The sequence below is a fragment of the Amia ocellicauda genome, chromosome 9 (genome assembly GCF_036373705.1).
Source record: "Amia ocellicauda isolate fAmiCal2 chromosome 9, fAmiCal2.hap1, whole genome shotgun sequence".
NCBI classification, from domain to species: Eukaryota; Metazoa; Chordata; class Actinopteri; order Amiiformes; family Amiidae; genus Amia; species Amia ocellicauda.
The window spans coordinates 23,475,436-23,498,878 of NC_089858.1; the positions used below are offsets into that span (position 1 = coordinate 23,475,436).

Below are 23,443 nucleotides of genomic sequence, written 5' to 3' on the forward strand. Positions count from 1 at the left end.
GACTGCCTATTTGTACTAGTACAGAAACTGTCTGCATTGCAGTTTTGGAATAAATCAATTAAAAACCCAAACTATCCAACAACCCAGGTCAAAGCAAGACCAGTGAAAGACTGTTTCCTGGTTTATTTGACCTTGTACACTGAACAGAATAATCCATAGTCCAGCATGGCTACAAGTTTCAACAAGCATCTATTTAAAAAAAAAAAAAAAAAACTGTACTCTGCAACTTCTCATACTCTAACCATAGAAGCACAAATTAAAATACAGCAATAATATAATGTTCTCAACCTCATTTGATCATGTTCTACATGGATGAACTGTTGTAGGCAGGTTATACAAGTCAAAACTAAAAGTCATGTCCATGTACTTCTCAATTGTCTAACCATCAAGTACAATCATACAAGGCCATATATTTTCCTGCTCAATCCAACATTTACTGTTCATATTATGTATGTTACAAATGTATTAACTAGGCTAAACGAGACAGAACCATGAAATTGAACTGAACTGAACTGGAAAGAATTGAAAAGTTAATTTTCCTTTGAACAAATTCTACAGGAGCCTAAAAATCCAAACATTTGCGTAGTCATGAATCATTCCAAAAACAAAGCACAGCTCCCAGTAAACAAAGTCCCAAGATAAAGAAACACCAACAGATATTTACCGATTCCATGGTTGTCTTCAGTGGGTCGAGCTTTAAATCCGACAAAGGTCTGGTAAAATCAAGTTAGGAAAATCCTGAAAAATAAAGAAAAGGCCAGGATTAGTTAACAGTACACTAGAATTTCACCTCCTTAACCTGATATGGCACTAGGAGTCTTTTTTCCATCTCAGGTTTAACGTACTGACATATCCCTTTCTGCCTATTAGCGGACAGTCGAGTAAGTGGTATCCGAATGGCATCTTCACAAATTAGTGCAAAAGAAACCTATTCAAATACAGAAAAACATGTTCACCACAGAGTGTGCTCATATTTCCTACCCTTCAAAGTACATAGATGAAAGTTCAAGTCAAATGCTTAAAACATTAAAATGTAAATATTATTGTTATTGATGATAATACTACACCCCCAATTCACTACAGGAAGTTGAGAACTTCAATAAGAGTACTGTGCTGAAGTCTGAACAGTTTTCGCCAGCCTGCCTACACAATTACATTCCTTGATGCTTTTTCCTCATTTCATGAGCATTCTTGTCATTCATCCAAAGAGTATGTGAGAGCACACATTTCTACTGCAGACCCTTTCTTTCCCTCTAAAGAATAGCAGTAAGGGGAGCGGGATAAGAAATAAAAAATAAAACTCAATTCAGTCTAGCAGACCACTTCACATACATACCAAAATCAACAAAAGAAAATTGCAAGACCTTATACCTGAAACATATACTAGCACCTGAAACAACTTACACACAAATCTTAGGCTGTAAATTAAATCACAAAGCAGAATTGCATGTATTTCAAAGAACTTCCTGGAGAGCGAAGTGGAAAAACATCCTGTAAACGGCAGACAGATTGTGTAGGCCTGATGCAGAAAGCAAAAAAATGCAATGCCACTTCCTCTCAGTGTACAGTAAATAATGTGTTGGTCTTTCTGATCTGAACAACGCAATTAATTTCTGTTGACAAACGTAGTGGAGGATTGACTTTTTTTTTTTTTTGGTTGCTGCAGAGAGCAGTGGCTGATGAATGGACAGACATTTAAGCTGCATGCCGTGTGTGCTGCTGTGTATACATTTGGCAAGATACTCAGCTAGAACTCATGAGGGTTTTTTTTTTCCCTTCCACTTAATTTCAAAGCACATATTACCACCCGTATGGTGGAGAGAATGGTCCACATTTAAAAAGTAATTGTACATTTGGGTGGAGTGGGGGAAAAAAAAATCAGTTTGTTTTTATTGAGAATTATTGGTGGAAGGTACAAACTAAAAATAGTTTATTTTTAAGAATAGAAGAAACCTAATACTATGATGTGCCAAATGAATAAGAACACTACTATCACTGTGAAATTGCAGTGCAGGAGGGATTAAGGTCATCTGAAACTCATAGCATGTCTAGGTACAGATCAGACTCCTTGGATTCACAGCAGGAATCCAGAAAATCTGACTGATCCAGAATCATGAGCACTGCAGCTTACTGGAGCAGAACCTAGGGTGTAATCTTACCAAGAAAATGCCCAAAATGTAAAATATATTCTTGCACTTATGGAGGAATAGAGACACGAACCAATCCGCGTAGTTTATTTTGTGTTATTTATTTTTTTACAAGCCAAGGAAGCTAATTAAATCATGTGCAGTCTAACGTCAAAAATAGTACAATTCAGCAACTGGGATAAAGCAGAAAACCAGTGAGTTTCCAAAATGTAACTAAAATAGTTATTTTTCTGGCACAAATTATTTTTCCTTGTTGCCTACTGAATTTATTAAAATCAAGTTATAAACCTCAGCCAAGAACTCTTAAGGGGCCAGTCATAACTGTACAACTTAAACATTTTTTTCTTGAAGGATAAAGTAACTGACCTAAAAAGGCAAACTTTGAGCTTCAGAACGCTGCATGCTGTTAGTTTCAGTGCTTTGAAAAGCTGTTAAAAAACGGTTTAATTTTTCCCCAAAACGAAAGAGGTTTAAGAATTATTCACATATAGCCCAACAATTCAATTTTCAATAGTATTTTCAATGCCATTATGCAACATTTCACATACCTTTTATTTTTTTATCAAAAGTATTTTGCACACTCACTTTGCATTAAAATCATGAATAAACGTATGCAGTAGCACAAGGGAGTGAAAACATTGCTGCATCTCTTATGCTGATCTACATTTCCATTCTGTTAGGGTGACCTATACCAGTCTGCAAAAATAATTTCACCATGTGGTACATTCCTTTTCTTTGACTATCCCTATATCTGCATGTGTGATGTATTAAATTCTTCAATACGTTTAGTAATATCAATGTAGGAAATTGTGCAATTTTCCATCTCTCTTAGTTACAAGGGTTTGTTTAATATTTCACCTAGAATCAAATATACAGAAGCAATTTTCGAATAAAACCGAAAACCATTGTATAGTCTCACAGTATGCTAGAAGCATCACAAGTATTTATTTTATATTTATTTTGAGCAATTTGTAATACACGTGAAAGGAGCAGACTTAAAATGTTTTTTTGACTGGTAATGGTTACATTTTACAAGAAAAGATACTTCTCAAATGCAATAGGTATGATGAGACTCACTGCACGACAGCATGACCAACTACTGAGCTTCACCCCACTGTCCATCTCATCTCCTCAGAATCTTTTCTTGAAGTGTAAGTTACTGCTGAGCTGAATTAAATTAATTAACAGCATTCAGCACTGGACATGCATTAAACACCAAGGTGAAAATACATGGAGTCTAGTACACAGCCTGCTAATGAGAGGCTGTCTGGGGAAAAACTGGTTAACACATTACAGACAAACATGGGGCCTGTGATTCCATCGCCTGGTGTGTGTGTTACTTTCCACATCACCACCGCTTGAGATCTTCTCAGTAGAAAATAAAAGAAATAGAGCACTGCATACGATACAAATAAGAAAAAAAAAATCAAAGTAATATCACTGCTTTTAAACTAAACATAAGGAAATAATGCAAAGATACATATTTTTACTAGCCCCGCTTTCCTTGTCCAGTTTTTGTAAATGCTTTCACTTATATTTCAAGTAAGAGTGTGAGAATCTCAATAGCTAACCAATCAATGGGATATAGGTATAACTACAACGCACTTCCAATCCATCAGCTATTTTAATTGCAAATCTGTATATGTCTGTGGGTTGACAGATTGGGGACAACACATACAGTGGATTCTATTTTTAAAAACAAGCATATTTACGACCATACTAATACAGCCTTGCCAATTCAAATATTTCCTGGGTGACAATTAACCAATTGAGACCAGTAAAACTTTTGGAATATAAAAGGTAATGCAACTTCAAACATTATAATGGGCCACTGTTTCCTGAGGAACACCAAAATCAAAAACACTACACATGAATAAATGTCAAAACATTAAAACTTAAAAAAAAGATAAATATATCTTCATATCAATGTGGCTATTTATATATACAAGATGAATGAAATTAGAATTTAAGTGAGGCAGATCCAATAAGAGATTACATTAATACCGGGCAAGAACAGTGTCCAATGGCTTAAAAATCCACTTACCATGATCAAAATATTATGCAGACATCTACAGAGACATTATTAAGGGAGTAATTTAAATACACTGCACTTTAAGATGCATCTCAGCTGAAAAATTATGCCATGAATCCTGTGGTAACTATGCAATTCAATTGTAACACAGGCAGAGCTTCAAATAATGAACATTCCCAGGTCCCATTTCATGTAGATGCCTGGGAATATAATGCCCCTTTTAGCCCGAGATAACAGTAAAAACTACAATACATGATGTTTCATATGCAGTCTCTTGTTGATGCAATCTACTTATGCCCCCAATTTAATACTAGGTCATTTTGAATTAGCACCACATTCACATCAGATTTTAATGGACTCCAACTTAAGTAAATGTTGCTCTCAGTAAAATAAAATTGTATGGTTTCCTACCACAGGAAACAAACAAACAAAAAAAGATAAGTAAAGAAACAGCATGGTGAACCATTACAAAGAGAAATATCAAATTGAAGAAACAAATGTATTGGCAATTCCATTTTAATCACACACCGGCATTGGAGAAAAAATTTTGGATAGCTATTATTATATCAATGATGATAGCCAATTAAAATGGTTCATTTCATCATCCTGTACCCCAACAAGAGTCCTTGAAGCCCAGAACTCTGTCATGTACACACACTCTATCCTCCCATAATTTTTCCATTTCACTCAGCTTACAACTGTAACACAAGAAATTTACACAGATTTCATGTTTGTGCCCTAAAGCATCCTCTGTGTATTCAGGATTTCTCCTTTAAATGAAAATCTCTGTTTCAATCCAGGACCACGATAACATTGTAGCAAAATAAAGTAATAAGAGATTCAATCTAAATGTCGAAAATGGGCACTTATTTCAATATTTACATGACCCTAATTCAGTGATGCCCATCTCTCATTGACATGAAACATTAATAATTAGGTTAATTAGTGTGCATGTGTCTTTGGTATGTTGAGTGTGGATGGTTTGAATCAAAGTAGCTTTTTCACTTGCAGTTTCAATATTCTACATGTGTTTATTTATTTTTTCTGCAGCTCCAAAGTCACTAGATAAGACTAAGATCTCTCCTTGTCTCACTCTAATTTCTACAATACAAGCACAGAGCAAACATACTTCAACCCTCATCTCAGGCTTATACAGAACCAGTTTTATTAACACACTGCACAGATTTCTTTGTTAGCAATAATTGTTTTGGGTTTCCTTTCTTCCAGTAACTTAATTGGAGTAATTCAAACCTTCAACATTAGTGCATAAATAACAAGAGTAATGAATTTAATGAACAGAAATAAATGCATATGAAAAGCATATAATTCCAGAGGTCCTTAAAGCATGCTTGAGACTTTTTGAAGGCCAGGCCAATGCATAAATTTAATTACCGTTGCCGTCAAAACTACAAACCATTTAGCTATGAAAAAGTAAAGGTTTTAAATTCAGAATTAGCTGCTGGAGAGTTTCTAGCCAGAAGCCAGAGGTAACCCGATACATTGTATTTTCAAGTAGGGCTATATAGCAAAGGATGTAGGAGGAAGGCGGCCTTCACTGTGCTTTTCCGTTATAAACATTACTGACACTCAGAAATCAGAGCTGCCTTTCGGTTTAAAAAAACAACAAAAACAAACGCTAAATCAAGTATTGAACAATTATGCAACTCATGAGACAAGATTCTCAACACAAACTCCATTTTGCAAGCAGTAAATGTTTACTTTCAGGATCATATACATCAGACATTTTTACCATTAAAACGTGCAACTTTCTCAGCCGATTTAAAATAGCAGTGCAGCTGTAAATGTTTACAGTGTTACAGTAGGTTGTAAACATCCTACAACAACCTCTGATGAAAGCTTTAAAAGCATAAGTAATACCTGGCATTTTAAAAATGCATATGGCTTTTGGAAATCTAATCAAGCTTAACAACAACAACAACAAAAACAGACATTAAATGGAAACCATTCAAATTCACATAAGACTGTTCTCATTTCCGTCAGGAATTAATGATCGAGTATGCCAAGAGTGAACCAAGACGAAGCACAATGTCCTGTAAGTACCGACCGCAGCTGCAGATTCCTCAATTGGCTTAAACATGCCGCACCCTATATGGGAAAGTGGGCATTGTAGGATTAAACTGGAGACTGACACACTAATGCTGGCCTCTGGGTAGAGCTGTCCTTTATATCCTTTAATAAAGCTCAGGTTAGAGGCACTCCCATGGTTGCCAAAGTGTGGACAGCTCCATTTATCCCAAAAATTTAGATTTGAAAAATAAACCTTACCAAGTCATCTGGTTTAACAACACACAAAAAACACACTAATTCAGGAACAAGAACACATCAGTCAAAATCAGTGCCAGGACAGCATATTAGAGAACTGTTTATTTTCCCTACAACTTACATTGCACCAATTGAGTTTATTATTTATTCTTGGGGAGATATGCATTTAAATCACTATTTTTCAAGGTTATTTAAAGTTGAATTGTTCATTTCACATGTGCTCCACTGCTCTTTGAGAGTATTTTAAACTAGATCGCAGACCTTCAAGTTGATTAAAGTTTTATGAGCCATACTGTACTGCTAGAAAACTAAAAAGGCTCCCTGCTTTATTTCAAGCATGTAATATCAACTCTGATGTGCTTATTGTCAGATCTTTCTTCAGCAAATTAAACTCCGCCAGCCTATCATTATTTCATATAAGAAGGGAACCTGACCCAGGCAGGCTTCTCAACACCAGCTATGAAAGGCTCCACTTAAAAATACCTACATAATTGATCAACTAGCATTCTACTTACTGACAAAATAGTTTATCACCACTCATATAGATGTAATTGGCCTAATATACTTTTTTAAACACTAACCCACAAACAGAAGGTATGCTTGCATCATTGGCCCGTGTCAACTTCTGTGTCATGGCCATTGCAAATCATGTTCAAACGTCAAGTGTACCAAGGGTTTCTGGTGCGAGTTCAGGCTGGGACCAGACATACCAAAATCAGGGTTTTGGAGGAGAGGGGGTATTCAAAAATTAATAAATAAGCCATTAGTATTTGCACAAGTCTTACACAAGCTTCTTGATATAAGGACACAGAAGGTTAGAACACAGTTTTCTATTGCTGACACGGAGAGCCTGGATTTCACTGCTGACACCACTTAATAACATCACAAGGGCTAATGTACACTATAAAAACAGAGAGCTGTCAGGTTGTAAATTGCCTTTTTTCAGTTTCCTAGTTTACCCAGATAAACCAAAGTGATGAGAAAATTTTCCAACACCCGTTAAGATCCTTCCAGAATCAGTCAAGGTTGAGGATTGAGGGTGCACAAGTGAGGAGCTGAGTGGACTGATGGTCAGCCAGGACAACTCAAGCATAGACTGGTACTGCTGTGTGCACAAACCTGGGCAAGGGTTATTGCTCCTTTGATTTCGATCAAGACTGTCATCAACATTTCAGCTACATCATTACAGTCATAACGGATATTAAAAAATAAATTAAACAGGACCCCAGCACCAGAGCGGCACAAAAAGAGGAACAGGAACAGGGAATTCAGTTACTGGTCCTGTTTATACAGGAGAAGTTCATTTGGCATACATGCCTTCCAAACAGATAACACACTCCTGTTGTCAAGGTAACAATTTCTCTAGACTGTGGAATCCATTGTGAAAGGAATTCAACACTAACCCTGATTTAACACATCGCAGGGAAAAAAAATGCTACAGCAATGAAAACCTTTATTTGTTTTTAAATCATATTTTTTAAATGGGTAAATTCATATTTGATGCACTTAAAACATGCTTTCCTGTACACAGACCTACATGTTACATGTAAGAGGCAGATCAATATATGCATCAACCTCCTTCCACTCCATGCATAGAAAAGACTAATGAGCATTTCACCAAAGGGGCACATTAGTGCTGCTTGTTAGGGAAATGGAGAGATTGCAGAACAGCCATGACAGAGAAGGACTGAACAGCTTGGCTTTGGGCCACACAGTAAGACCTACAGAAAATACTGAATGCCAGACATTGTACACAGTACACCTCCACTTGTAGAACCAATCTTTGGACCAGAGATCTTAAATGTGATGGCTCAACACAAAACTACCGGTGTGCCCAGTTCACGGGGATTAAAAGACTGCCAGGAGTCCAAGTAGAACCAAGAGCATGCAAGTCCTGTTGTCAAATACCCCAGTGATCTTCCTAATACACAGCACAGAGGGGTGTATTCAACATGACAAATGCAATGGTTTTAAAAATAAATCACATGGGGGAATACTCCATTGATGTATAGTAAGGCCAACTGCTGCTATTCCTTTTTTGTTTTCTCTTGCAAGCTTGCCACTACATTTACAGGGGAAAAATAAAAGCGACAAAAAAAGAAAACTATCCCAAAGTACCAATTGCATGTAAAAAGACAGGACAATCTTAAATGCCAGGCTGGCAGCAGAAACACTCACCCAGCCAGACAGTCCAGCTGAAGGCAGTTGTTTGTGACTCAGTGAGTGAAATACTCTGGAGGGAAGGAGTAGGGGGGCCATGTTGGGGGAGGGGTGGCTGTTTACCAGTGCCCCATCCCTCCCCCCTACTCCATGGCAGAGGTGGATTGTGGGTCATTTTCAAGCCCTGCTCTTCAAGCATCACATTTCAAATAGGAAGGCAAACCCGGTCTTTCATTTGACAGTGAGCTGCCTTGCATTGAACAGACAGTGTTTTAGATTGCTCTCATTATGCAATCCAATTATAAAGAAAGAAGGAGGAAGGAAAATGGTTTAATTAACCCTACATACTCTCAAAGTCTAATACACCCAAGAGCTCATTTTTCTACCAGTCCCTTCATCACTTAACATTTATATTGTAAATTTACATATAGGCTTAGGCAAGCCATCTTGACTGTCACCGAATATTAGTTTGTTCAATATCACCTGTGTAGATTACAATGTAAAAATGTTAAATGTTCGTTGTAATGTTGAAGATACACAAGCAAAGGGGTTTTGGGCAACTCAGAATGTTCAATTGTTTGCACTCAAGTGTTCATATTAGCTTAAGGAACCTGATACGAAGCACAGAGCTATTGGGCAGGAGTTTCATCATCCAACTTTCTTTGAGCAATTTTTCCAAAATATTGACTCTCAAAAGGGCCATCATTGTGCAAAATAGTTTAAGTAAGCAGAGCACAATCCTTTTAAATCAGGGAAGCTTTGTACTTCAACTCTATCTCCACTTCAGGCAAACATCAATTAGCCAACTACCTATATTGACATAAAAATGTTGCAGAGAAGTATCAGAGATGAGAAAGGAGGAGAGTCTTCAGATGGAAATAAAAGGCAAAGGGTGCTGCATCAACATGGCAACAAATAGAGAAAAGTTTAGAGAAATAAAAGGTGAAGGACAGGAGGGGCAGAAAGAGGACGTCTCCGGCAGTCGGAGCACCTCTGGGACTAAGCCCTAAAGAAAAGAGAAGTCGCAGTGGTTCTTCTCTTTACTATTTTCACAGATGTTCCCTAAAGAAACACCATTGTTCCAGGAATACAGAACCTAAAAGCTTTTCCTTCCCCTCTTCTGTAATTCATTAGACTGACTGTAGATGTTCATTCTAACAATATTTTAATTCTAAAATATGAGCATATATTAAATCCTTCACTTGGATTCAACATTTTCAATAAATGATAAATACATGTTACACGTTTCTGGAAATAATAAATTCAATTTTTACAGTGGGGAAAAAAACAAGTGTATAATGAATGAAAACTGTTAAGTAGTATGCTCTTACACTCCCATGTACTTACGTACGGAGAATACTTTTACTGTGACTTCTCCTAGGCCCCCCTCCCTTTAACACATATCTAGGACTTAACTGTATTATGTCTGCACTCATAACCTTATTGTATTAGGAATTTAGGATATATGCTTAATGTATTTTGTATTGATTGTACTTATGGACTTTTGTAATGCTTTAAATTGTAATGTTTATAGTGTAAACTAAGCTACCCTGGATAAGTGCATTTACAAACAAATAAATCATAGTATTTATAAATACTGAAGAATGAAACATTCACAGCAAATCAGAAGAAACTGCATAGTTATTTAATGCACAACATCCTGTTCTCAGGGCTAAATCTGTTTGGACTTCTAGTTGCCATATTCATTGTGAAGCAGATATTTTGTTTTTACTTCAGGATCTTGAATATCCTTGTTGTTCTAGGCTGAAAACATTGAGTTTTACCATTTCCATGGAGAAGATCCTCATAAGTCCTGGAAATATACAGCTTGCTCTTTTCAAACTCTCTCTCCAGACCACAAAGGCCATTATTGAAGAGTGATGGAAAGATCGGAGGACAGCATTTAAAATGAGGTGCAAAAAATAATCACCACATTTTAGCAGTACTTTCCGGCATTCAAATATAAAAAAAAAAAAGAACACTTTGTTTCGGTGTCTCCAAGTTCATATTTTTAAATCAGTAATCCCATCTTAAGTGTTATATAACCTCGCATTGATTTTGATTATGTACTATGAAAAAATTAAGAAAATCTATGTTCCAGCTCTACTCATACTACAATTTTGAAAACAAGATGAGAAAGACAGCATTTTCTGCACAAGGCCCTCTCTGGCAGGTCTGTGGAGAGGAGTTGTGGTGTCAGAGGTTCCCAGTCAGCTCCGATGCCTGAATGCCGTTCCTAATCACCTCACCAGAGCATTGAACAACCACAGCTGGCTCTTCTCAACCCAAGTTCCCGCATTTCTCATCTTCTCCTCATTGAAAACCTGTCTGCCCAGGAGAAGTGGATATGCATGGATTAAGGATGATAAGAAATTACTGCCAACCGAAAGGCTGCAAATTAGTGTGAAGTACTGTAGCTGCAGCTTCACACATTTCGGTTCGAGCACTGCCACCGAAAATACATTACTTATTAAGAGCTTTTTTCCCACCTCTTTCTTTCAGAGAAGCCAAGGCAATATTAAAGAAAAAAATGCAGGCAGCAGCTCATCTGCATTGTGACAAACTGAAGCTTTTGAACAGAAAAGAACCAGACAGACCATCTCAAAACAACCACATCTTATTGCCCATTTCTAATGCTGGTTCTTTAATAAAAAAAATAAAAAAATAAAAATGTGATACCAATGACAGTTGACAATTAATGAAAACACACTGAACTGCTCTGATAAAATAAAAGTTTATTGTAATGACAGTTTCATTCATTTAAATCTGTGAAATAAGTCAGATTTGATTACAATATGAATATGATCAATTATTTCCATTAATACATTTTTACTATATTCCCCTGTCAGACCGCAGAATTCACAGACAAGTTCTTTAAAATCCTGCAGTCTTTCCGGGGCTTACAGCAACAACATACCACTGCAGATTAAAATCAGCATGTCTTGACAAGACTGTCATTATGAAGTCTGAGAATTCTTAAATGTGATTCCTCTATATGCTTTCAATAAGATCTGGCTCCTATATAGCCCAATTTCTAAGACACTCATTGCCTTCCTTCTTGTCATGAGAGGCCCATAAATGTCTCTACCTGCTACAGAACAGTGTTGCCTGAACAACATTGCACACAGCTTTCAACAAGATGTTCTAAACAAAAATCTAAAGGTAAAAGAAAAAAAAAAGGACAACAATTAAAATATGTACCTACATTTGCATCAATTTCTTTACACATACATGTCAGGTGGTACGATTAAGATTTAATATTAAAGACAGTGTTAATGATTTCACGCTTAGCGGTTGCCACATAGGCCCTGCATTTTAGCAGGACACTGAGAATCCAAGCCGATGAAATCAGTGCCACGGACGACCCTAAATTCACTCACCCTTTACTGGGCTGTCATTAAGGATTAAAAAAATAAAAGGGCAAAAGAACGTTGCTCGGAACAATAACAGATTCTCACAACACTTCTGAAGGCAGGAATGCAATTTAAAAATAAGGAATTAATTGCATTGAAACAAAACTCCGGTCCACATGCCTGGTATGCCTAGGATGAAGCTGACATTTTGGTAGCTATCTTTGAAAGCATTTGTGCGAGCAAACTATGCAAACCCAAGGGGGAAGGGGCAACAATCATAAATTCTACTGAAAATTGTGTTGAATAATTTCAAATAGGCTTTATTTTGTGTGTGTGTGTGTGTAACTACATGCATGCAGTTATATGTGGTAATTTAAAAGACCGATTACCTAGGAAAAAAAATAAAAAATATTTCCCAGTATATAATGCACCACAATTTCAATTAAATGTTATGCTTTTAAATGTATACATTTTGTACGTTTTTACTACCTTCGTGACATTTTATCCCAGAAATACTGCAGTTTCAACAAAAAAAGGGTGGCGTTTTCCCCTCAACGGTTTTGCTACACCAGCTCAAGTGAAAGCACAGAGTTTACATTTACTTACTATGGGACAAACTGAACACACAGCTACACCACCCAGTATTTCCTGTTCATTGAGCTCTAAGAGTAACCACTGCACTGTAGAGGTAGATCATGCTAGATTTCTCACCTAGCACATTTATGGCTCTGAACCTCCACTAAGGACAATGGGGATTGAAAACACAGTGTATAGTGGATAGGAGACAGTTGCTCAAATGACATGAAGCTAAATATAGTATGGTCTGATAGCTAGAAGGCCTTCAAAACTATAATCTTTGAACCTTTAGGGCCTAAATGTAATTTAAAAATCAAAGTAAACTAAAAATTAATTCTCTTAAACAATAACATTTCAGAATATATTTGATTTAAACATTTTCACCAGGACTCTGCAGTTCTGTATCTAACCATCAGACAAATTAGGGAGGAAATCATAAAATTGCAAAGAACAAAGTTAAACCTAGGTAAGGTTGGGCCTATATGATGTAATATTGTATAGTGCAGCCCTGGTTTATTGCACATGCTTAGTGTAACCGTTAATTTCCCCTTATATTGTAAACACTTAGCAACACTAATGCACCTGATTAGCCCCATTACTGTAAGAAATCACCCTTGCAGAAAGGAATTGTGGCAAGAAAATTGGTAGTCATTTTAAATATTGTAGACAAACTCAGATATTAGAATATGACTTCACTTCTTCCAAAGGGCATTGTCCATCACCACATTTTAATCAGCCTGGACACAACAGCAATATCATGAATGAAATCAACAATATATCAGTATCACCATTTCAAGGACAAAATTGTTTCTGCCAGTGGAGTAATGTTCAGGTTTCTGTGAGGGTTAGGGTTTGTAGCATTTCATTGTAAATTAGCAGAACATGTAACATGCATTTTGTAAGTCAGAATATTGCAAAAGCACAATGTAAAAATAACATGTTGTAAGAATCTACCTTTTAATTTATATACAGTGCCCATACAAAATCTACACCTCCTTTCAAAACATTTTTGTTAAATTTTAATTCCATGCTATAAGGCATTACAAAAGTTATTTCCAACATTTTATCTACACATTCTACCACACATCTTCCAAGCGAAAAAATATTTTCTGAAAATTTGTAGAAAAGGAATTAAAAATAAAAACTGAACTGGCTTGGTAGGATAAGTGTCCACCCTCCATGTAAGAGGGATGCTAAATTAACTCATGTGTAAGCAATCACCTTCCAAATCACACACCAAGTTAAGTGGCCTCCACCTGTGATAAATTGTAGTGATGCAAATATCATTGGGATGAAGTCAGCAGTTCCTGTTGGTTTCCTCTGCTGCGTAGTGCATTTCAAAGCAAAAACTCAACCATAAGCACCAAGGAGCTTTCAATAGAACTCCAGGATATAGCTAGTTGTTTGAAGGAACAAATAAGCGAATGAGTATATAAGCAAAAAATGAGATATATATATACACACACACATATACATCATACACATACATATACACACACACACACACACACACATATACATCATACACATACATATATACACACACATGTAGCCATGTGGCAAAAGTTACATGGTCTGACAAAAATAAAATCAAACTTTTTGGCCTAAAAGCAAAGGTGCATCACCCAAAGAACACTATCCCTATCAGCAAGGACTGGGGCACTTGTCAGGATAGAAGGATAGAGCAAAGTATATAAAAGTCCTTGAGGAAACCCTGTTGCCCTCTGCAAGAAAGCAGAAACTGGGATGGAAGTTCACCTTTCAGCATGCCAGCAACCTGAAGCACACAGCCAAAACTAAGTGTCTAATTTAAAAAAAGGTAAATGTCACTGAGTGCCCCAGTCAGAGCCCCAACCTAAAGCCTATTTGTGGGATGAATTGAAAATTGCTGAAGTTCAACACTCCCCATGGAACTTGACAGAGCTTGAACCATTTTTAAAAGAAGAACAGACATATTTCCAAATCTTGGCATGTCAAATTCATGGAAACCTATCCCAACAGACTCACAGGTATAACTGCTGCCACCAAGTATTAACTCAGAGGGGTGGAGACTTTGGCACCATGAGCTGTTTTGTAGGCAAACCTGCACTTTAATAATATATATATATATATATATATATATATATATATATATATATATATATATATATATTATATTATATTATATTATATTATATTAAAGTGCAGGTTTGCCTACAAAACATGTTTGCAAGTTTCAACCTTGAAGATTCCACTTAATCAGCTGACATTAGCGTGAGAAAGTAGGTCAGTATGAGGCAGGCCATGTTGATACAAAAAATAAAAAGTGAAATCAGATTGAGTTTCCGTAACCAATTTAATCTGAATGGTCTTCATTATATATATAATAAAATTTAATGGATTACTATAGTGAAAACAAAATCAGTGATCTTTACAGTAATATAATACAAGCACTGGGAAGCTTAACTGCATATATTGTCCTGAATAATGAAAAATTATTTCACCTAAAAGAATGGGAGGCAGTTCTATGCTTCACTATGATGTGTGTATTCCAACAGCTGAATTTACACAATTATTCAATAACACTGGCATCACTCCTTCTCATACAAGCAAACAATCTTATTAGTAATAATTTAAAACAAAACGGGTCAACAAAATGTAAAACTTTATTACTAGCTGCAAATAAAATAAAGGAACTATATACTGTCATTTAACAGGTTATTAGTGTGGTGCACAGATTTACAAAATACATTCATCCCTCAAAGTTACTTGATTTACTACTAAATATCATAGTTAAATAAGCTCACTCATTTATTCTATAATAAGCACAAACCATTGGTAGATTTTAATTGACTTAAATGGCCAACATTTCCATCACACAGGGATTGCAAAAGGAAGTTAAAGCACAACCAGAAAGACAGCATTAATGTATTATCAAAATAATGAATAAAAACATGTATTTTGCAATTATATATCCTGCTACGTAGTCAGCTGCTCCAACCACAGACAATAAAAATGGGCTTAGTATATTTGAAAATCTGAAATCAGTTATGACATGTCAAATAAGCATCAAAAAATGAAGCAATTAGAGGTTCCAAACTAGTTTAAAACAAATTTAAAAAGCGTAATGAGTTAAATTGATCTGAAATTGATCTTGGCCCTACACCTTACTTCAGTCCAAAAAAAAAAAAAAAAAAAAAAAAAACATGCCATGTCATATCTTTACATGATATGAAAGGTGCTGGCTTCATACATAAAAAAGTGTCAGACAAGTGGTAAAGTGCCTCACAATCGTTAGGTATGCCTTTCAGTCATGCAAAGTGCTCCCCACCCCCTTCCTGCTGCTGAATTTCAATGTAAATAGAATTGAATCAATGGACCCAGCTGCCCCATCAATAGGGCACTGCTGTTAAGTTTCCAAATGAGTGTGATTCAGCTAAGGCAATGAGCCCCCACCCCCACTTCATCAAAACATGGAAAAAAACAGCATGACCCACTATTGAGGAGAAGGGAGGGGGGGGAATTCTTACATTCACTTTTGTTTACATTCGGAATAACAACATGATCTGTTGTTTTTTCAAGCAACAAATGCAACCATTTCAGTTTGAAGTGAAAAACTGTTTTCCCAGTTTCAGAGCTCCAAAGAAATCTACACACTGGAAAACCACGACATATACAAGGTTGCGGAGGACCAAAGCAGCAATTGATTACATCTGAGATGCATTCACCATAAACTCGACCCACAAGAAGAACAGATGATGCACTGCATGCATTTCAAATTGCCATACCTTTCCATGTCTGTATTATACAAAATAAACTACTGGTTTGTAGAACAAGCAAGTCTGCCAAGGGTGTAAATCTCATTTTCTTTTGACAACATCCCTGGGTTTGAGAACGCAGTGGATTTGCCTTTCAAAGGGATTATCACAGCCACTGAAATAGAGAGAAGCCTATTCGGGAGCCTGACTAGCTATGGATGGACTCAGCAAAATTTATGGATAATAAATCACAAAGTCCCTGACAGCCAATCACAACACCAACTGTTGTCTCTGGCTTTTCAGTTCTCTGTGATCTTCTTCTCTTCCTCAGATCTTCCTACATGAGCCCTATGCTAGCCTCCCCCACTACTCTCACTGGCTCCTTCAAATTCAATGCAGCCAGCTCCACTTTCCACAGCTGCATTGTCAATGTCCAACAATTCAGCCTCACAGACGTTAAAGGTAACAATGAAGACCTCTGATATGCATGCTTTTTTACTCAGTACATCAAGCAGAAAGAACTCTAAGCTTTTAAAGACTAAAAAGCCTTTGATCTAAATTAAAGTTAGTTTTGTTTTCCCTTTAATTGATATATAGATCCATCCCATTGTAGCCTATACAAGGGTCAACTCACTTGCCCCAAAAAAAGTTCTTTCAAAAGATGTGCATGAAGTTATTTGAAAATGTAACTGGAAAGAAAATACTATAAAGACAATGTGTAAATAGCAGCTTAAAACACTAGATAAAAATACATACACAAATGTCAGCAGAAATAAACCTTACCTGTGCTATGTGAAAGAACATCATCACAGTTCAAATCATTGAATTCAAAGTTTCCTTCACTATCTAATAAGGTGCAGTATGGAAAGTTTATCCTTTTCAGCAAATCTACAGGTACTGAAATGACTTACAGGTGTTCCAGTGAAGTGAAGACAAACACTGATAAATACACAGTCATTTCACCTTAATGGGAATATAGCAAGAAAAGTGGGTAAAGGCCTTGTCCTGCATTTGTGATGACCAGAGGGCGTACACATTATGCCAAGTTCTAGAGAATCACAGTCCAGGCTGAGAAAGAACCAGAATGTAAACAAATCAAATATTGATCAATGGGTTGAGGGCATGAGTCTGCCCATGTACTTATTCTTTTGATTAACATTATAATAATTGTCTATTAATCTGTGTGCCAGTATCCTAGGCTGGATTGCACATTAAAATTGTCTCTTCTTTTTGGTACACTTAAAACCATTGAACACTCAGAGAGACACCAATCTACTTGTAATCTGTTCCCTAACCTAGAAGTTTACCATGAGGTTTCAGCTGAAGCAGTTGATGAAAACCTAAAGTCTGGGACATACTACTGATTTGTATCAATCCAAAAAAAAAAATCTTTCAGTTTATCCCTTTAAATAGAGGTGGTGATATCACAAAATCAATCCTCTGCATCCTTTTAAATGATCTAGCTGTTACAGGATCAATACCCAAGAACATAGGGTACAAGTAAAACTACCATTACCATTTTGGGTGCCAAAACAAACAAACCCAAAAGCACAATTCAGGGTGTGATTTGAACATCTTATCTTGATGAATAACACCCATGCAAATTATTGAACAACTATTGAAGTGTTCTTGAAGCTTCCTAGTTATTTTACATGTAAATGTAAATATGCACAAACCAAGTGAATGCAAGTAGTTCAAGGTTTGCATTTAAATGCATCTGCATTGGACCCAAAGTCTGAATCTGACCAACAGTTATAGAAGTTAGAACAAACAAACAGCCAACAAACAGCCCCACTGTTGAAAGAAATTTCTCACATCACAAATAAGTTTTACAATAGGCATGTCCTGCACAGATTATGTAACATCATACTGGTTTTATTTTATCTCTTTAAAAAGAACAGGATATTGCAAACAGAACCTATTCCACCAGATACTGCTGTACATTTGTTATATGGCTGCTCACATATAGGTGCTGCTTACTGAACTCAATTATTGACCTTGACTATATACATCAACAAAAGTTTATGGTCAATGTGGTTGCTGCATTTCAGAAAACATCCTATTTTTCAATGTAAACTTTATTAAAATAAAAAATATAAGCAGCCAAAATGTTCTGTATACTAGACAGTGGAGACATAGGCTATTTAAACACCTTCAAAATTGTGTGTGTAATATGGGATTCTGCCATGGGCTTTTTTGTGTGTATAACAGTTGCATTAATAGGCAGCAAAGAAAGCATGAAGCTCTAAAGTAGTAATGCAGTGATGTGATTTCCATGAAGCACTCTGATTGTTCACAGTTTTGATTTCAGTTTCAGACCACTGTTTAAAGCTACCTGTAACAGAAAATGTTGAGAAGAGAGCTGAATTGTAAAGATCATATTTAAGCACAACATGCCTTTTGGTCTGTATACTGCAAAGTTGGAAGATTGTGGCCTGGGACAACACAACATGCATTTCCTCCAAAGCGATATTGTATTTTTTTTTCAACCAGCTGAACACAACACACAGGAAGACTTGAAACAGCTGTGACAGGAAACAAGTCTCCAAAAGGCCAGTTCCAATCACAAGGTTACTGACTTCCTGACCTCTGCACCAGAACATAATTTCCTGACACTCAATGCACTTTTATAACTTTCTGCTAAAGGAAGCTAAATTGCTGCTTCACAGACCTCAGCTACCAAAATAAATGTATAACCTCAAGGAAGACCCCATGCATCATGTTGGTATTGTAAACACATGATTTTACCAATTCTATTCTACACAAACAGGACTTTTCTAACATAAATTAATAATAGATTCTGCTTAGATCGTAATGCTTAATGGGGGAAGGGGGATCCACAGGAGGCCAAGTTTGCTTCCACACTTCTTGCTGTCTAAATAGAAATTGAAAAGAGTATAATTAGGTGATTAAAACATGTGAAACATTCAGTGATTGAAATGCAGAAACCAATAACAAATTATACCGAGTTTATAAAGGTGCCCTGGTAAATCAGTCAGTTATGAAATCTGTCAGTACAACTTAATGTTTTAACCATTTAATATATTACATTACATCTCTGCATTTTTTAAGGAAAATACCATCTCTGTAGCACTACTGCACTTAAAGTCTATTTAACAGACATTTAGTCATCATAAGCATTATACATAACAAAATCTAACTGTAAATACATAAAAACGATTCTGAAACAACTGTAAAAAGACTGACATTTAATTGAAATTGTTCCCTTTGGGTTACCAATGGACACAACATAAAATGTTGTCTGGCCAACCTGCATGCTCTGATATTTTCAGAACAATTTCCAAACAACCTTGCTCTTCTCATGTCTAATAATATCAGAGCCTCAAAACTGGGAAGGAAGGCATTACAAAATAACTGCCAAAAGAACAGATGTGGAATTAGTTTCCTAGTTTTCATTTAGAGATGACAAAGACCAAAAAAAAAAAAAAAAAGAGAGAGGTCTGTTTGGTACTATAGTACTGGATTTCAATTACTTTTTCAATATATAGAAATCTTACAACATGATTACTGCAGTATTTTTTCTGCATTTAGAGGCTATTGCACCAAAGGTTGAAAACCTAATTCCTGACTGCTGATTTTATGGTCAGGATTGAAAAAAAATACTACAAAGAAAGGGACAGAAAATAAGCAAAAATACAACAATGCAATTCCAGACATTTTCATCTCTGCAGGGTGCAGTGCCCTCCAAGTGCTTGGAATGCCCTGATAAACAAGCAGGTTTTAAACAGAAGTCACGGGGGAAGCCAGTTTGCTTTTCATTTATTTTGTATTTCTCCAGCTACTGGTTATTAAATATGTCCCCAGCTGAACAGGTTGGTGGAGTTCTTTGTGGGATCTTTTGATACACCAAGAAACAAAACCCTGGCTCTATTTAAAGTGACAGGTGAAGTACATTTAAAATTTCATATGAAACCATTTTCACATCAATGTAATGCAAACCAATACAATTTCAAAGAAAAAACCCATTGAAAACCACACGCACTTAAACCACACACAAAACGATTGAAACAATTGAAGAAAATCACAACTCCATATTGGCAAATATTGCAAACCAACGTGTAATAATCATAACAACACAATCTACACCCAATCACTGGTTTTCACGCATTGAAATCCAGGACAACTCTTAGAATCACGAAACAGACGAAGAGCAATTCAGGATCTATCTTGTTATTAAACCACTGACAGTGGGCCAAGTTAATCGGGATGGTGAGTTCTGTTCTGAAATTGAGACTAAATTGGTTTCATTTTTAAAAAGTTCCAGATTCTAAAGGAGTTTTATTTTTTTATCTTGAAGTGTAGGTCTAAAATGCCCCCCTGAAAACAACAACAAAAAGCATAAAAGCAAATAATACTAGTAAAACATTAAGGTCAAGGTTTACAACACAGTGCTATAGAATTGCATTTCCAAGTTTCCTCGTAAAACTGTTTCAAGTTCACGAGTTTAAATGCTCACACATTTTGGATAACACTTAAAATGGTACATCAGTATTGCCAATTACAGAAACCGAGAAAGGGCTCAAGTCCAGAATGAGCAAACTGGTTTAAATACTACACATCTATATCCAATACAATTTAAAACACAAACAACATATCCATGTTTAACAACATCAAAAGAGAAAGATATCGGAATAACTACACGACCGTAAACAAGATTTCACCAATGTATCAACTGTATCTAAACAATGCGTGGGAACAACATGGAGATAACAAGATCATCTTGATTATCGAAAAACTTTGGCTAACAATAAAGCACAACAGACAAACTGACCAACTGTTTTGATTTTTGTTTTCCTCCCACATATTCGATCACCTCCCTGTTATAAACAATCTCGCACAACTGACTACATATATGAAAATAAGCCAACATGGAAATGGCAAAAACTTGTTTAGCTTTCTATAAAACATAATATGCTATATAGGTACATGAATAAATATAGTTGGGGGTGGGGGATAAGACTATTTACCTTACCTTCACCCAAATCTATGCTGCGTCCCCCGGCTTAGTCTTGATACTCCAGTCCCAGGCTTGGTTTTCCCATTTGCGGCCTTGCTGCTGAACAGACTACCGTCCGGAAATACCCCCGAAAGCAGCACACATCATACACACCAAATACTGTCTCTTAATCCTGAATACCCCAGACCGAAAGAAAAAACCACTCTTTCGAGACTCCAGCTACCACGAATGCAAAAAGCTTAGTCGCTCCTCATTTTTGCAGACGATGCATTATGAAACAGTTGAGGTCTTCCTTGATTTTGAACGCTTGTTTGTGTGTTATTTTTCAGCTTTTCTTTAATCCCTTCTATCCGAGTCCTTACGAACCGTTCCCAGTCGGCCTTTGACTTCGACTGTGCTGCTGACGAAAAAGGAATGAGGCGGTTTGAAACACGGAAGGCGATAGGCTGCGAAATGTGGGCGGTTTCTATAGTGTATGTGTTATTGAAACGGACGCCATTGTGGCTCCGCAAGAACTTCGTGTAGCAGTCGGTTCGAGGACAAGTCGGAACCAAAATGTCGACTGAAGAAATGTCGTTTCCTCGTCTTCTTGCATTCTGTGAAAACCTAGACAGGGGACAGTAGCAGAGGAAATAGAGAGGGAGTCCTGAGATTGGGACAGGGCAGACAGGAGGCCATCGGTGCAGGGCTTCGACTCTGCAACACAAGGACACAGATGGAAAAAAAAACGTGATTGGTTCGACGAAAAAGCTGGTGATTCTGTTTTTTCATTGGCCCGTCTTTGGATGGCTACGTCACTATGACGTTGGTCTAAACAACCCATTATATGTTTTTATTTAATCTCTTACTTAATGGCTGCTAATGTTCTTTTAACAGCGGCCCGTCTTATCTTTACTTTAGTTAATTGCTTATCTTATAGTAATAATGTGGTTGGGTCCAGACCTAACATACCAAATAGGTAACAGGATGGGATTCATTGAAAGCAGAAAGGTTTTCATGTTTCTTAATTCTCTGTAAATTGTGTTGAAAAATACCTGTAATTATTTAACTAGTGTGCATGTGCACTTTTATTTAAGTATTTTTGTGGATGTGTTATAGAGGAAATCTGTGATTTTCATATCCCAAAGTCAACCCACTTTATGATTGCATTAAATACTTACATTTAATGTTAATTGAATTTAAATGGATATATACTAACAAGGAAAGGTTACTAGTCAATCCATAATTATAATATGTCAGTCCTCTTAAAATCATTAAAAATATAATTGGACTATAGGCTACAGTCTCTTTAGCCTTGTTAAGACATGAATTTGATTGTCTTTTCTACCAAAACAACGTAGTATTCTATTGACAATGTCTTTTATCTCAAACTAAATAGTTTGCAAAGCATGCATATCTTTTTTATTTTCAAAACATCTATCTTTAGGCTTAATGGCAACCTTAAAGCATAAGCCAAATAGAAGTAATTTAGAATATTCAGCAATGTTGTATAATATATATATATATATATATATATATATATATAATTATGTATACTTGTTCTGCAGTTACTTCATTATAAAGCCTCTCACTAGTAGTATTGAAGTTAGATTGGATATGTAATTAATTATGCAGGAAACAAGTGAAACACTACAGAAATATGTTGTGAATAGCGCACTCTGCTGGTTACAAAATACAGAATTAAGGATTATATTAAATTCCAACTAAATACATTTTTCAGTTGACGATTTGTAATTACGCCTAACTCGAGAACAAGAAGTATCGCATCACATTAGTGATAGTCCACTATCATAGTCAGTCATCAAAAAGCATCAATGTATCATTTGTGATTTTATAATAGATTTGTTTAAGACTTTACAGAGGGTTGTGAAACAATGTTATATATTAATATTTATTAAGGCGAATGTAGCTGAAAACTTTAACTGAAACATTTTTCTACATTGTTTTGTTGTTTTATGATAATTGTAGATATTATGTATTCAGCACATGGGGAGTTATTTTAAATGTAACTTTATATTCACTGAAATATAAAATGATATTAGTTTCAAAATCGTTAATGACGGATATATTTAATTATATATATATATATATATATATATATATATATAGACTCCTGACGCTTCCTCTTGGAGTGCGCCATCTGTACTTAATCTTTTCAGCGCCATATACACCGGAAA

At 36.1% G+C, this 23,443-nt stretch overlaps 1 protein-coding gene across 3 annotated transcripts in view; it reads right to left on the minus strand.

Annotated features, from left to right (window-relative positions):
- ankrd11 (ankyrin repeat domain 11) overlaps window positions 1–21,955 on the minus strand; it is a 108,694-nt gene extending 86,739 nt beyond the window's left edge. For all 3 annotated transcript variants that reach the window (XM_066713768.1, XM_066713769.1, XM_066713767.1), the window contains exons 1-2: window positions 21,282–21,955; window positions 665–738 (exon numbers count right to left, since the gene is read on the minus strand). The gene's annotated coding sequence lies outside the window, so the exon portion shown is untranslated. The remainder of the gene's footprint in view (window positions 1–664; window positions 739–21,281) is intronic.
- Window positions 21,956–23,443: the final 1,488 nt, after the last annotated feature.